We start from the raw sequence: 13,381 nt of genomic DNA on the forward strand, positions 1-13,381 counted from the left end.
TGGATTTATTCTATTTGGAGTTCGCTGGGCATTTATGCTTTGCGTATTTATATTGTGATAAGGTTGGGGAGGTTTTCCCCAACAATTTCTTTGATTACTATTTCTAGACCTTTACCCTTCTCTTCCCCTTCTGGGACACCAACGAATCTTAAATTTGGACATTTTATTTTATCTGTCATATCCCTGAGATCCATTTAGAATTTTTCAATTTTTTTCCCAATTCTTTCTTTCGTTCTTTCATTTTCTGTTCTGTGCTCCTCAAGCAGGCTGAGTTGTTGTTCAACTTCCTCTAATCTTGTATTATGAGTATCCAGAGTCTTTTTAATTTTGCCTACAGTTTCTTTAATTTCCATAAGATCTTCTATTTCTTTAATTTACTCTTGCAATATCTTCTTTATGCTCTTCTAGGATCTTCTTTATGTCTTTTATATTCTGTGCCATGCTCTTCTTCATGTCCTTTATATCCTGTGCCATGCTCTTATTGCCTGTCTGTAGTTCTTTGATTAATTCCACCAAGTACTGTGTGTCTTCTGATCTTTTGATTTGAGTGTTTGGGTTCAGGTTCTCCATGTCATCTGGTTTTATCATATGCTTTAAGATTTTCTGTTTTTGGCCTCTTGGCATTTGCTTTACTTGATCTTTAATTTGTCAGAATTGCAGCTTGGTGACATACACTTTCTCTAACTAACCAGCAGATGGTGTCCATGAGTCACTTATTCCACTCAAGTCAGTTCTCCCCAACTTTGTGCTGTGTGGGGATCTGATTCTTGTGGGGTCCAATTGGTGCACTTTATTTGTGTGTGTTGTCAGTGCTGTCTGCCCTGAATGAGGGGCATGTGCCTGAGCAGTTAGGGAGGAAGGGCAGCTCCAACAATCAAACCTCCCAGGTGTTCCCAGAGATCCAAGGCTGTTCTCTGCTGCTGACCCAAAAGTCCTTGGTATTGGTGTAGGTTCCCTGGGATTTCCGAGCAGTTCCCCCCTTCCTGCTGTGCTTTTCCAGGACCTCTGCTGAGGCAGGGAGGGCTGTGCCACATCACAAGTGTGCACTGGCCTGCCTGGGAAGCCCTGGGAGGCCAGGCCATGCAGGGGCATTCCCAGCCCACTTCAAAGATGGTTGTATGGGATGTGTTAAAGTCCCCCTTTCTGCACAGCTCCACCCTCCCAGCTCCTGGACAATCAGCCATGGGTGTATTCAGGGCAACTGTCCATGGCTGATGTTGTGGCATGTGAGCAGTGCTGCTTGAAAGACTCCCTGTCATGCTGAGTTTCTTGGCTCGGTTCTGTGCTATGTGTTCAGGCCCGGGCAGAAGTAGCCCCACCTGCTGGGAAGACAGCTGCAAGTTGTGCATTTCTTTTTCTCCTTCTGGCTCCCCTTTGCTCCCCTGGACCTGAGACAATCAGCAGTGGGTGTGGGAAGGGGTATCCTCCACACCAGACACTGAGGCATTAGTCCAGACTGCTCCCATCTTATCTACAGCTGCTCCTGGTCTTCTTTTTTTTTTTTTAAAGAACTAGTCTGTCTCCAAATGCCAACCCATCATTTTCCCACACTGCAGCATGGCTGAGGGACTCAGCCAACTCACTCACTCATTTCAGAATGCAGACTCCTGGTTTCACCAAACACACGTTCCCTGTGGCTTTAGCAGACCTTGTCTGGCTGGTGCAACTCTGGAAGTGGTGTTCTGGGTCACCCTCTGGTTTCTATCCAGTGTTTTTCAAGGAGGTGTTCTTTTGGTCTGTCTCACCTAGCCACCATCTTAGGTTCTCTCAGCCTGTATTTTTTGATAATATTCCATTATTTTTTATATTTTTAATTTCTAAAGCATCTGAAGTGATGTGCTTTCTTTCATTCCCAACAAGCTGTGACTCATTTCTTTTGTTCAGTGATTGGTTTGCATAGTGGTTTAATAATTTTATTGATATTTACAAAGAACCTGCTTTTGGCTTGTGTTATTTTTTCCTACTAAGTCCTCTTTTTAATTTCTCCTGTTTTTTTTCCAATTACTTAGAAGGCCCTTGGTATAATGAGTAGTCCCATTTACAAACTTAGTTAATTAAGAATCAAATATTTTAAATTTAAGATCTAAAATTTATACTTTATTTTATATTGTCAATTTTCTGATTAACAAATAAAAATAAAAAAATAATTCATATACATGTAATAAACTAAATATATCAAGAGAGATAAATTTAAGATCTATTAAATGGTACAATATTAATAGCTTAGATTTCAACTATATTTGCAAGTCAAAATTTATCATTTATATGAAGTGTGCTAGCAAGGATCTTACTCTAATTAATCAGATTCTATTAAATATTACATGTACAAATACCAAGTACATATAGATTCCTAATTAACAAACACACCAACTTAGTAATATGGTCATGATTTTCTTTATATTCTATGTATTTTTGAATTCTTTCAAATATTTAAAATAACTCTAGGCAGACAGGATTTTCTGATTACTACTCATTATCTCTCTTATGGTTGCCTAAGAAACCAGGAGCTTTGTCTCCCCACCCCTCTTCTCCATCAGAGAGACTGAAACTTTTCTCTATCTCCCAGGACTTAAGGTTCTGGACAAATGATATTAATGCTCTCTCCTAAATTGCTAAAATCCAAATTCAGACTTTGGATCCTGAGTTTATGATATTTGTCATTCACTTATAAGGTCACACACACAGACACACACACAAACACACAAAAACACACATGACACACAGACAGTTCTCATAAAATGAGAAAGCAAAGGAGGTTCTTTGTTTGTAATGAAAACCCATCACATGTTAAGCAGTTTCTCCATGATTCTATGAAACAATGAGGAAGTGAGAGGAATGCATCTCCTCTTGAAGACTTTTGTCTTAAAAGCTTCCCCCCAAATCCTGATCCTTAACTCCAGATAGTGATGTTGGTGTTTGCCTTCACCATTCCAACCACAGGTTGCTTTAATTCCTATGGCTTTGTCAGTTTTTGAGGAATATCATATGAGATCATTTTACCAAGAAGTGTAGAAAGTTCACAGGTACAAACATTACTCTCTTGCTGCCAATGTCTCCTCTGGTGATAATACAGGAAATATAGGCAAATGGCATGGACTATTAAGGTAGCTGGAAACTTAAAAGTCCCCAAGGAGGCCCAGATAGCCAGCTGGGAAAATTTGTTTAACAATAACTTATGTTTGTTGCATTTCTTTATAATACATGCATTTATGCCAAATATTATACATATTTTAAGGACTAAAAGGTTGAACTTAGAAATATATTCTACAGAAGGAAAAAACTGGGAAATATATCTTTGGATAAGACCACCATAAAGACTTGTTTTGGCTAAACCCAATGGCATTGCTTCTTTTTGTATCTTATTGGAATCTCTGAGTATTTTACACATCTATGCAACCTCTTTTCCATTTATTTATTTATTTATTATTTATTTATTTATTGAATTTTCTCTTGATCCTCCTATAAAGTAATGCAGATATTGGCTTAGATAAATGTACTTAGGAGACATACTCTATTTTCATGCCACTATAGTCTCTCGAACTTTACAGTAAGCATAAACTGAATATTCATCAGAGTATACTAAGTTCCATATTTTCCATATTTCCATTTACTCAATATATTACCAAAAAAGAAAAAAAAATCAAGAAACTCTCTATAAAAAAAGAGATTGAAACAATAACTTCAGGTGAGATAAATCTCTTTTTTTATTCAACTTTTGTTGATTCAGATTTTCACATATTTTGGTTTTATTAGATAAGGTTGTCTTATTCTCTGTGATTAAAAATAAATTAAAAATCCATCAACAACAAAGGTAGATTAATGCTTTTAATTACAAAAAACTTATTTAATTGTATTGATAGGACATGCTAACATAAGAAATTATCATTTTATGTTTCTTGTTAAATTTTTATTATCTCTTTTCACCCTTTCTAATAAACTTCACTGGAGCCCAGGCTAATAGAATAGTGTCTGTCATATATTAAATATTCAACAATTATTTATGGCTTAAAAACTGCATGGATTTGTTTTCATTTTAAAATGTTAATTAAAAAATCCCAGAATTCATTCAGTTTTATAAAATTATTAGTTTATTTTTCATCATTTCTTGAACTGAGGATATTTTTAGGTATGTCATTTACATAAGAATTATACTTATAAAACTTATATAATTTATAAACTCTAATACTTTATTTGCATGTTTCCTTGTATAAATAAAGCAAAAAGTAAGTATTAAACTGTAAAATTAAGAATGTTGAAAAATGTAGGTCCTTTTGTTGCCAATTCTGTGTCTGAAATGTTAAAAGAATTTTTTTTAATAAGGGAGAATGAAAATTATGTTGCATCATTAAATAACTGTGATGTGTATTGATTTCTCTTGAAAGTCAAGTAAGAAATAACAAAATTAGGAGATACTCTGATGGTTGTTTCTATATATTCCCCAATGAAAGAGAAAAAAAAAACCTGTTTCAAAAGGGTTCATTATGCTAACAATAAAAAGGGTGGAGGCAGGGCAAATTCCAATTTATTTGGAATCAAATCTCTCAGCATTTCATGCTTGATGTTTATCATTTCAGTAATAATCCTTTATGACCCTTTGAAGTAAAAATAAAAGAATACCAAACATTATTGTTAGTAAAATTCATGGAGTATTCACTATAGACAATCTTCTAACAGGATGGCAGGATTTGCACTGAAAATTTGTGGATAAAAGGTGAACTGATGATATTTTCTAAAATAGAAAATAGCCTTTAGATGTGATGGCTTCTTGTGCAATTTAAGGGTTAAACTTTCTGATTTAGTATCTTTAATTCTGGTTCCACAAGATCTGTGATTACAAGTGAGTTTTGAGTCATGTCTTTAATAATGGTATAGGGCAAGTTGGACAAATTGCTTTCAGACACTCATACACAGTTTCAAGTAATACTTAAGAATGAATTTTCATCATTGTATAAAGTGTGATACACAGTTTAGTGGCATTCACTTTAAAATTATTTAAAATACATGCCTTTATGCTTATATTTACAATACAAGCATAAGGACAGGAATATAATCATGCAAAAGCATGCATTGACAAATTATGGGGATCAATAAAAGAGGTTCTTTAGTTCACTGAAACTAGGATCAATATCTGAAAATAAGTTGCATTTCTCTACTCTTGAGACAAATATTTAGAATGTAATTTTTAAAAAGATCAAATTTATAACAAACAAGTTCCCTCAGGAAAATATGTAGAACAATACTTACTAAAAACATTTGTGGGGAAAAACCAAACATAAACATATGATATTAGAGAAAGACTTAAATAATTAGAGCGGTAACATGTTTATGAGAAATGCTCAGTAATTTCAAGGTACAAATTTTTTAAAAAATTGATCTCTAAATACAAAATGAGTGCAAACAGAATTTCAAACATTTTCTAAATGAAAGTGACAAGCTGATTATCTTTTTTAGGTGTGAAATAACTCAGAACAAAAAGAGCCAAGCCATTCCTGAAGAAATATATATTAAGGCCATTGTATAAAGGAAACCTATGAGAAGGAAGTTGACTATGCTGATTTTAGAATTTTGGGGAATCCAATGGCCTAATTAATTCCGTGCATCAATAAGCAGAACCTCAGAGTCTATGAGTGCATAACACATACTCACCCACAGTATGGTTGATTATTTTGTGTTTGTTCTTATAAATATTAACTCAGAGAACTTAGGCTCTCAATGCCAGATACTGGATTATTTTTAAAAACAATAATGCAGTTCATAATAATAATAATAGATATTAGATAATGCAAACATTTGATGAATCTACAATATTACAATATAATAAGCCTTGTAAAAAATACTGTGATAATTTAGTTTAATCCTGATTTCAACCTTATTGTACACCATTATGGTATTTAAAAAGAAAAATAAATTGAAGCATGGATAAGTTCAATGACCTGTAAAAGATTAGATGTCAGACCTGACATGAAACTCAAGTGTGCCTAACTGGAATTCCTGTGTGCTTTACCACCACAGCACAATGCCATTTGAAAAGAGGAGACCATGAATTGAGAGTAGTTAGCACTAATTTCTCTCTCCTCTACATCCCTCCTTCTCAGTGTCAAATAGAAGTCCATTCATGGGCATCTTTTAAAAATAGCAGCTTTCTTAGGTGAGATTTCCATGTGAATTGGTGGGGCCAAACTTAAATTAGGAGATTACACTGATCTGAGCTCAGTGTCATGAGATGAATCCTTTAAGAAAAGTGAAGTTGTTCTCTCATTGAACATTTGACTACTGGACCCCCATAAACAGTCTTCAAGGTGCCCTGGGGACTTAAGGAAGAAATATGGACTCTGACCTAAAGGAATTTTGTAACCTGTTTACAAATATGAGATACATATTCATTAAAATGATTTATTGAAATTCACTGATTTATCTTGTGAATGTGATCTAGCCACCCTGAAAAATAAGGGAGTAGATGAAATTATTGCTGAGGTTCCTTTCTGTGCTAACATGTACAATTACATAACCTATCATGAAAACCCAACAACCATAGAAAATATTTCAATGTCATAGGCATTATAGTATTTTGATTAAGATATGGGAATTGGAATCTGTCTATATGAAATTGGGCACCTTAATTACATTCTCTGTGCTCTAATTTTCTAATCTGTACAAAAACAGAAATAATTATTTCTACTTATAGGATAATTATGAGGATTAAACAAAATGCTGTATATTAAGTGCTTAGGAAATTTCTTGGCATACTCTCTTTTATTTTTGGAAATTATTTATTTTCATAATCATTGTGGTCATCATCATCATCATCATCATCATCAACATAACTAGGTATTCTATTGTAGTACACTGGAGTTGTACTTGATGCATAAACACAAATGAAAACTATGCAAAGAATGGAAGAACAGAAAAGTTAGAATTTGCCTTTTTTGTTATTATGTTGTTTTGATGATGATATTGGCAGTAGCTGTAGTGGTGGTGATTTTTTATTTCTGTTTGGTGAAATTTTGTAGAGTTGTTAATTTTCATTTGTTCATTTTTTGTTGTTTACAGTGAGGAAATAAAACATTTTGATGAATATATCTGGTTTTAATAATTTATATTAATAATCTCTAAACAAATTATTAAAGTTTGCTAAACAAATATAAAAGCTCCAATTATGGGGCTTTAAAATGTGTACAGTCTCAAAAATCTCATAGGACAACTTTGCACAATGAACAGAGTAGGTACCACTTCCCACTTTATAAATGAGGAGATTATGGTATAAAGAGGAAATGACTTGGAGGAGCAAGGCAGAATTAGACCCTAGACCTCCAGACTTTTAATTGCTTTCTTCCTATTCTTCCATGCTATGGCCTCTCCTGTGCTAGTGATACCAAATCCAAGCCAGATAAGTGGGTAAATGTGATGAATTGGAGATTTCAGAGTTAAAAAGGATGATGCTGATACTGATATCTCATTAGATATATTTTGCTCTTTGGGAGCCAACAAAAGAGAATCTTGTAAATTCAGCATATTTGGGGTACTTATTTATTATTTAATTATAAATCTTTAGTTATAGGCTTAATGGAAATAACTTCAAGAAAACTCTTTCATACTGGTTGACTCTACAGGAATCTTCCCTCTAATCTCAGTATGTGTTTTATATTATTTGGACTTCTAAGGAAAGGCAAGTCTTTCCCTCCTGGGTTAGATAAACTAAATTGTTTCTCAACAAATTTGGGCCAAATTATACTCCATCCAGATTTTATGTGAAAACAAATTTGTAAGATTCTTTACACTTGCTAGAAAATTTTTGTAGTTTATAAATTTTAGAGCTGAAAATAATCAGTTATTTGCTTTCTATGTTTTGTTCACTACCAAAGTTTAATATGTTCTATTTGCTTATTTTCCAATGTGTTAAATTTGTCAATAACCCTTTCAGGTTTTGTCACTGCTTTTCTACTAGGATATAGCTTTGGCTACTGATTGCTCACATTGTTTTATATTGACTATAAATCCACCATCTAAATTAAAATATTTTCAAGTTTCTCATTTGTCCTTTAATTTCATATATAGAAATTTTGAAACCATGTATGGTGATGTTACCAGGTAATTAATTTTTGTATCTTGCCTTTATTACCTTTCTGTAAGTATACCTCTCCTTGGCTTTTCTCTCATCTGATCTTTCCCTCAGATTGATTCTTTAGACATGGAACTCAGTATCATCGGTAAAAAAAAAAAAAGAAGGAAAGAAAGAGGAAAAAAAAAAATTCAGGAATTCAGGAGTGAAAGTCTGAATGTTATATAAATATTAACAATGCCATTTGTACAGCATAAACATATTTTTTTTTTTTACCCTGGTACTTCAAGAATTTGGAGTTTGGATTATTTCTTTATAATTTCAAGTAGCCACCTTCCATTTTTTCCTTGTTAGGTTCTGTTTTCTTCCTATTTAATATCCTGTCTTACAAAGAAGGCTGACTTCTTTTCTCATTGCATCTGGAAGATTCCAGGTATTTTGCTACGGGGAAGTCCTGAGGTTTCTAAGCATGTCAGAGAAAATGGATCTCTAGTCTTTGTTTGCTTTAGTTACTAGTACATTGTTATTCATTTCAGCCATTTCTAACATTACAGTTCTCTTACTTTCTGCTGAATATTCCAATCCCACTGATTTATATGCATCCATCCTTTCATTTTCTTGATGATTTCTCCTTCCATTTATAAAATTGTTTTCCCAGATAGGCCCAGTTTAGAACTGTCTCAATAAGTGCAGAGATACAACTGTCCTACACCCCAAACATTGCCATATCTCAGGGACAAGAAAGAGACATAAATTTTGGGAAAGGAAAGCAACAATTACAGGGTACAAATTAAAGGTATGATACACACACACACACACACACACACACACACACACACATGATGTATCTTACAAGAGAGCACAGATCATGTTAAGGATGCATTCAAGATGCTAAAGACAATATAAATTTTCAGACAACAATCTGGACATTTCAAGCTATTTAGACAACAAGAAAAACAGAAACAGAAAGGTCTGATTTTAATGTATTTAATTTAATAAATACTCATATGATTCTTAATATATTGCAGTTACATAAATGGTTTACAAATACTAATTTATTTAATGCTCTCACCATCACAGAGTTGCTAAGTAACTTTAAAAGGTCACAGTAAGTGGCAAAGTCAAGATTTGAACCAACCCCATCATCTCTTGTATAACAACCAAATTTTAAGTATTAGGTTAAGCTACTTTCCAAGATCACAGATTTTCTACTGTAGGATTATTTTGTTTATCTGAGGGTATTTTTTGCCCCAGATTTTTTATCAAGTATACCCTCCTTTACATAGAAGGATGTGGCTTTAAGATTGGAAAAATGGATGTTTTCCTCTAACAATTCTGCCTATTCTTATAACTCTACCAGGTCTCATCAAATGAGCTTCATTTATTCTCTTTCAGATTGAAAGGTACTAATATGATTTCCTAATGCACACAGCTTTTAAAGAGTTACTGAATCATGAAATGCCACCTTCTGATGGTATTTCTGATTACCTCCTTTAAAGAAAACCACAAAAACAAACAAAAATACATCACAGAAAATGTTGTAGCTATGATTTTATTAATCTATTTTCTTTCTAGGAAGGAAAAATAAAGGCATTCCTGATCCATTGTTCACCCAAGCCAAATCACATCTTCTAATGCCATCTATCTTGGATGAGAAAAGTGAAATAACCAAGATGTTGGAAAGCAATTACACCATGCCAACTGAGTTTATATTTGTTGGATTCAGAGTATCTATATCTCAGAGTCACACTATTCCTGGTATTTCTCTAGGATACACATTAATTGTGGTGGGAAATATGAACTTAATGATCTTAGTTAATATCAATTCAAGACTTCACACCCCATGTGTTATATTCTTAGCAACTTATCTTTCTTAGACATCAGCTATTCTATGGCAATCACTCATAAAATGCTGGTGAATTGCTTAGCATCCAAGAAGAGTATCTCTCCCTATGGTTGTGCACTACAAATATTTTTCTTTACTTGTTTTGCTGATTCCAAGTGCATTAGCCTGGCAGCAATGGCATATGATCATTATGCAGCCATCTGTAACCCATTGCTCTATTCCACTTATGTCTAGGAGAGGCTGTCTCTGTTTCATTGTGTTGGCATACTTGAATGGAAGTATGAATTCACTGGTGCAAGTCTGCCTCACATTCAGGCTGCCATTTTGTGGTTTCAATCTAGTCAAGCATCTTATCTTTGATTTCCCACTACTTCTGGCTTTATCATGTGCAGATACACCTATCAATGAGCTTCTGCTCTCTTGTCTTTGGTAGCTTCATTCAGATGAGCAATTTCATGGTCATATTTGTCTTGTACTTCTGCATCTTTATCATTGTTTTAAGCATCAAGTCCCAAGGATGCAGAAGCAAAACATTCTCCATCTGTGCTTCCCATCTCTTAGCAGTCACTTTATTCTATGGGATCCTCCTATTTATGTACTCACATCCCATGACCAGTTATTCTCTAGACACTGATAAGGTTGTTGCAGTGTTTTGTACAATTGTCTTTCACATGATTAACCCAATAATCTTCAGTTTCAGAAACAAGAATATGAAAAATGCTCTCAAAAAACTTTTGGAAAGAAATTGGATTTTCAAATGAATGATAATGTAAATAATTTCAAATGCTCAGGCTTACCCTTCTCTTCCAATCTTATAGTGTAAAAATATATCATACATACCTCATGCTTCAATTATTTTAAATTATCACCATTTGCCAGAAGTAGAGACCTTTTCATCAACATGATAAAATGTTCTGTACTCTCTTCCAGCAACCATTCTCTTCCAAATTCTTCTACTCTGTAAACATTCCTGAATTTAAAAAGGGAAACTTCATTGTTCATTCAGTGTCCTGAAATACTTTGGACTCACTATATTCTTTATCATATTGCATTGAAGGTATGTGTTGATTTGTCTGTTAACCCACCCAGATTATAATATCCTTGGCAGCATGGGATATGTATTATTGGTTTATTTTCAAACAAATGTAAAGAACATGGTATATTGCATGTCCTCATTAATATGTGTTAAGAAGATAGATTAATATGTGTGTGGTTGGATGGATAGCTAGATGAATGGTTAGATTTAGCCCTCTGTGTTTCTGTTCTCTACTTATAGAACATTTATCACTAGGGAAGGTTTATATTATCAATGATGGGTAGTGGTAGTAGTGGTAGGGGAGGGGTTCATTGGCTTTTAGGAAATCAGAGAGTAGGTAAATGACAACAGCCTCTTTGATATTAGGTCAGAGTGAAGATAAACCACATTATCTCTTTTTGTGCTAGATTGATTTGCTGGAAAAGATCTCAACTCTCATTCACAATGGGCATTTGTGAAAATCAAACAAGATTGTGAAAATCATCAAGAGTATAAACTCCATAAATTACTATTTTCATGTATATATTACTGACATTTTCTTTTAGGTTCTATCTTCAAGTAGATGTAAAAAAATTGTTCTGAAAATTTTATTCTGTAAATTAATGCAAACCAGTTGAAGTGTAAGCAGTTTTTCTCTGCAATCATTTTGAATCATGAGATTATCAGATGTTTTCTGTGGTTGATTTTGATCTTACAGTCTCTGCAAGAGATTCTCGTGACAAAGTTGAATGATGAATTGTTTACATCTGAATGTATAATATTTGTGTTTTGCAGTAATTATGAAAATAAAAATGATTGGATTATTTATACTGAATATTCTCCCACTGTTAATTTAACATGAAAATTTAGACAAATTTGGTATGAAAATGAAATATATATTTGAGTGACTAGTGTCCTCTATAAATGGAGACAGTAAGATACTGCCCAGTCAATAAAGTTGTTTTGAGGACTGATTGAACTAAAATATGAAATTATACTTAGTAAAATTATAATTTGAGGATTAAACAAACTAAAATGTCTAAATCACCTAGAAAATATGTAAAGTTTTTAGAAGAGTGCCTGACACATAGTAGTAATTGTTGGCTATTTTACCAATATTCTATTACTATTTGCTTTTAAGATAACATTTAATATTTAATGTTTAAGAAAACACACATTTTTGAAATATCTGTAAAGAAATCTAAATATTCTGGGATGTTGCCAGAGCTGAAAATTCAGCTTAGTGACTATTTGTCATATTAAATTCTGCACCCTCCTACAAAAACTTTGTCAGAGTACAGGTGAGCTGGAAAATGCCATTTATCTGTACCCTAAAAATGAAATTTATAAGGTATATTGAACTGTTCCTGAAATTTTAGTGTACTCTCCTGTTAGAAACATGATCTCTTTGGTTATTCATTCATTGTGTTAAGACTCATCAAATTGCAAGAAGCAGCACACCAGCTTCTCTAACAGGGAGCTATCAAATGTAAGATTTATTTTTCATTTTCTGAAATAAGTTAGCCTAAGGTTATTAAAGTCTAATGGATTGGAAAACTATTAAAACTGTTAAAAGTTCTTCTATCCCCAGGTTTCTCAAAAGTAGTGCTATTGTCATTTGAGGCCCGGTTATTCTTTGTTGAGGGTGAACCTTTACATTGTAAGTGATAAATAGAATCTAGTAGGCTCATTATGGAGGCACCGATGCTAAGCCCCACATCAGGAAAACCAAAAACCTAAGCTAGTTTCTATTTACTGTAAATGCTCAACTTGCCTGCTAACTTCCTCATTCCTAAGCAACCAACTATTCCCCACCTTGTAAGACTCCTTAGGTAAAAGGGAAACAATGTTAGCCAACCATAACATTTCTTCACTTGCTTCCTGCATTTGCCCTATATGACATTTTACTTTCCACACCCTTGATAGAGCTTCCTTGTACTTTCTGAATGGGATATTGCCTGATTCATAAATTCTAAAAGTTGTGAGATCTTAAACTGCATGAAAATCTTTTCTTTTATAACCAGAAGTTTAGCAGCATCCCTTGCCTCTACCCACTAGATGACAGTAGCATGCTGCCTATTAAAGATATATTCAAATATTACCAAATGCCAGATGAGAGAACAAAATCACCCTGGTTGAGAAGCACTGATCTAGTACAAAACTTTTGCTTTGTCCGTAAGGCAGAGAAAGTTAAATTAAACCCAGAACTGTGAGCCTGGTACCTGAAAATAAGTCAAAATAGTAATTTGGCTAGAAATCCGAGATGTGTTCTTACTTGTTTTGTTCTGCACTATTTCTCTATTTTCTATTCATTTTTGTGATCTAATATGATAATATGCATAAGCACATAAAATTAAAACATTATTTTAATTTAAAAAAACACATAAAATTAAAGCCAAATAATATGTTTTATGACATGGGACACAGTTGAGAAGAAATTAGAAGGGTAGGATACATTGAA

The 13,381-nt window shown here is 33.5% G+C and overlaps 1 pseudogene; it reads left to right on the forward strand.

Annotated features, from left to right (window-relative positions):
* Positions 1–9,902: 9,902 nt before the first annotated feature.
* On the forward strand, positions 9,903–10,666 carry LOC119536797 (annotated as a pseudogene).
* The last annotated feature ends 2,715 nt before the right edge of the window (positions 10,667–13,381 follow it).

The sequence above is a fragment of the Choloepus didactylus genome, chromosome 6 (assembly GCF_015220235.1).
Source record: "Choloepus didactylus isolate mChoDid1 chromosome 6, mChoDid1.pri, whole genome shotgun sequence".
In the NCBI taxonomy this organism is placed as follows: domain Eukaryota; kingdom Metazoa; phylum Chordata; class Mammalia; order Pilosa; family Megalonychidae; genus Choloepus; species Choloepus didactylus.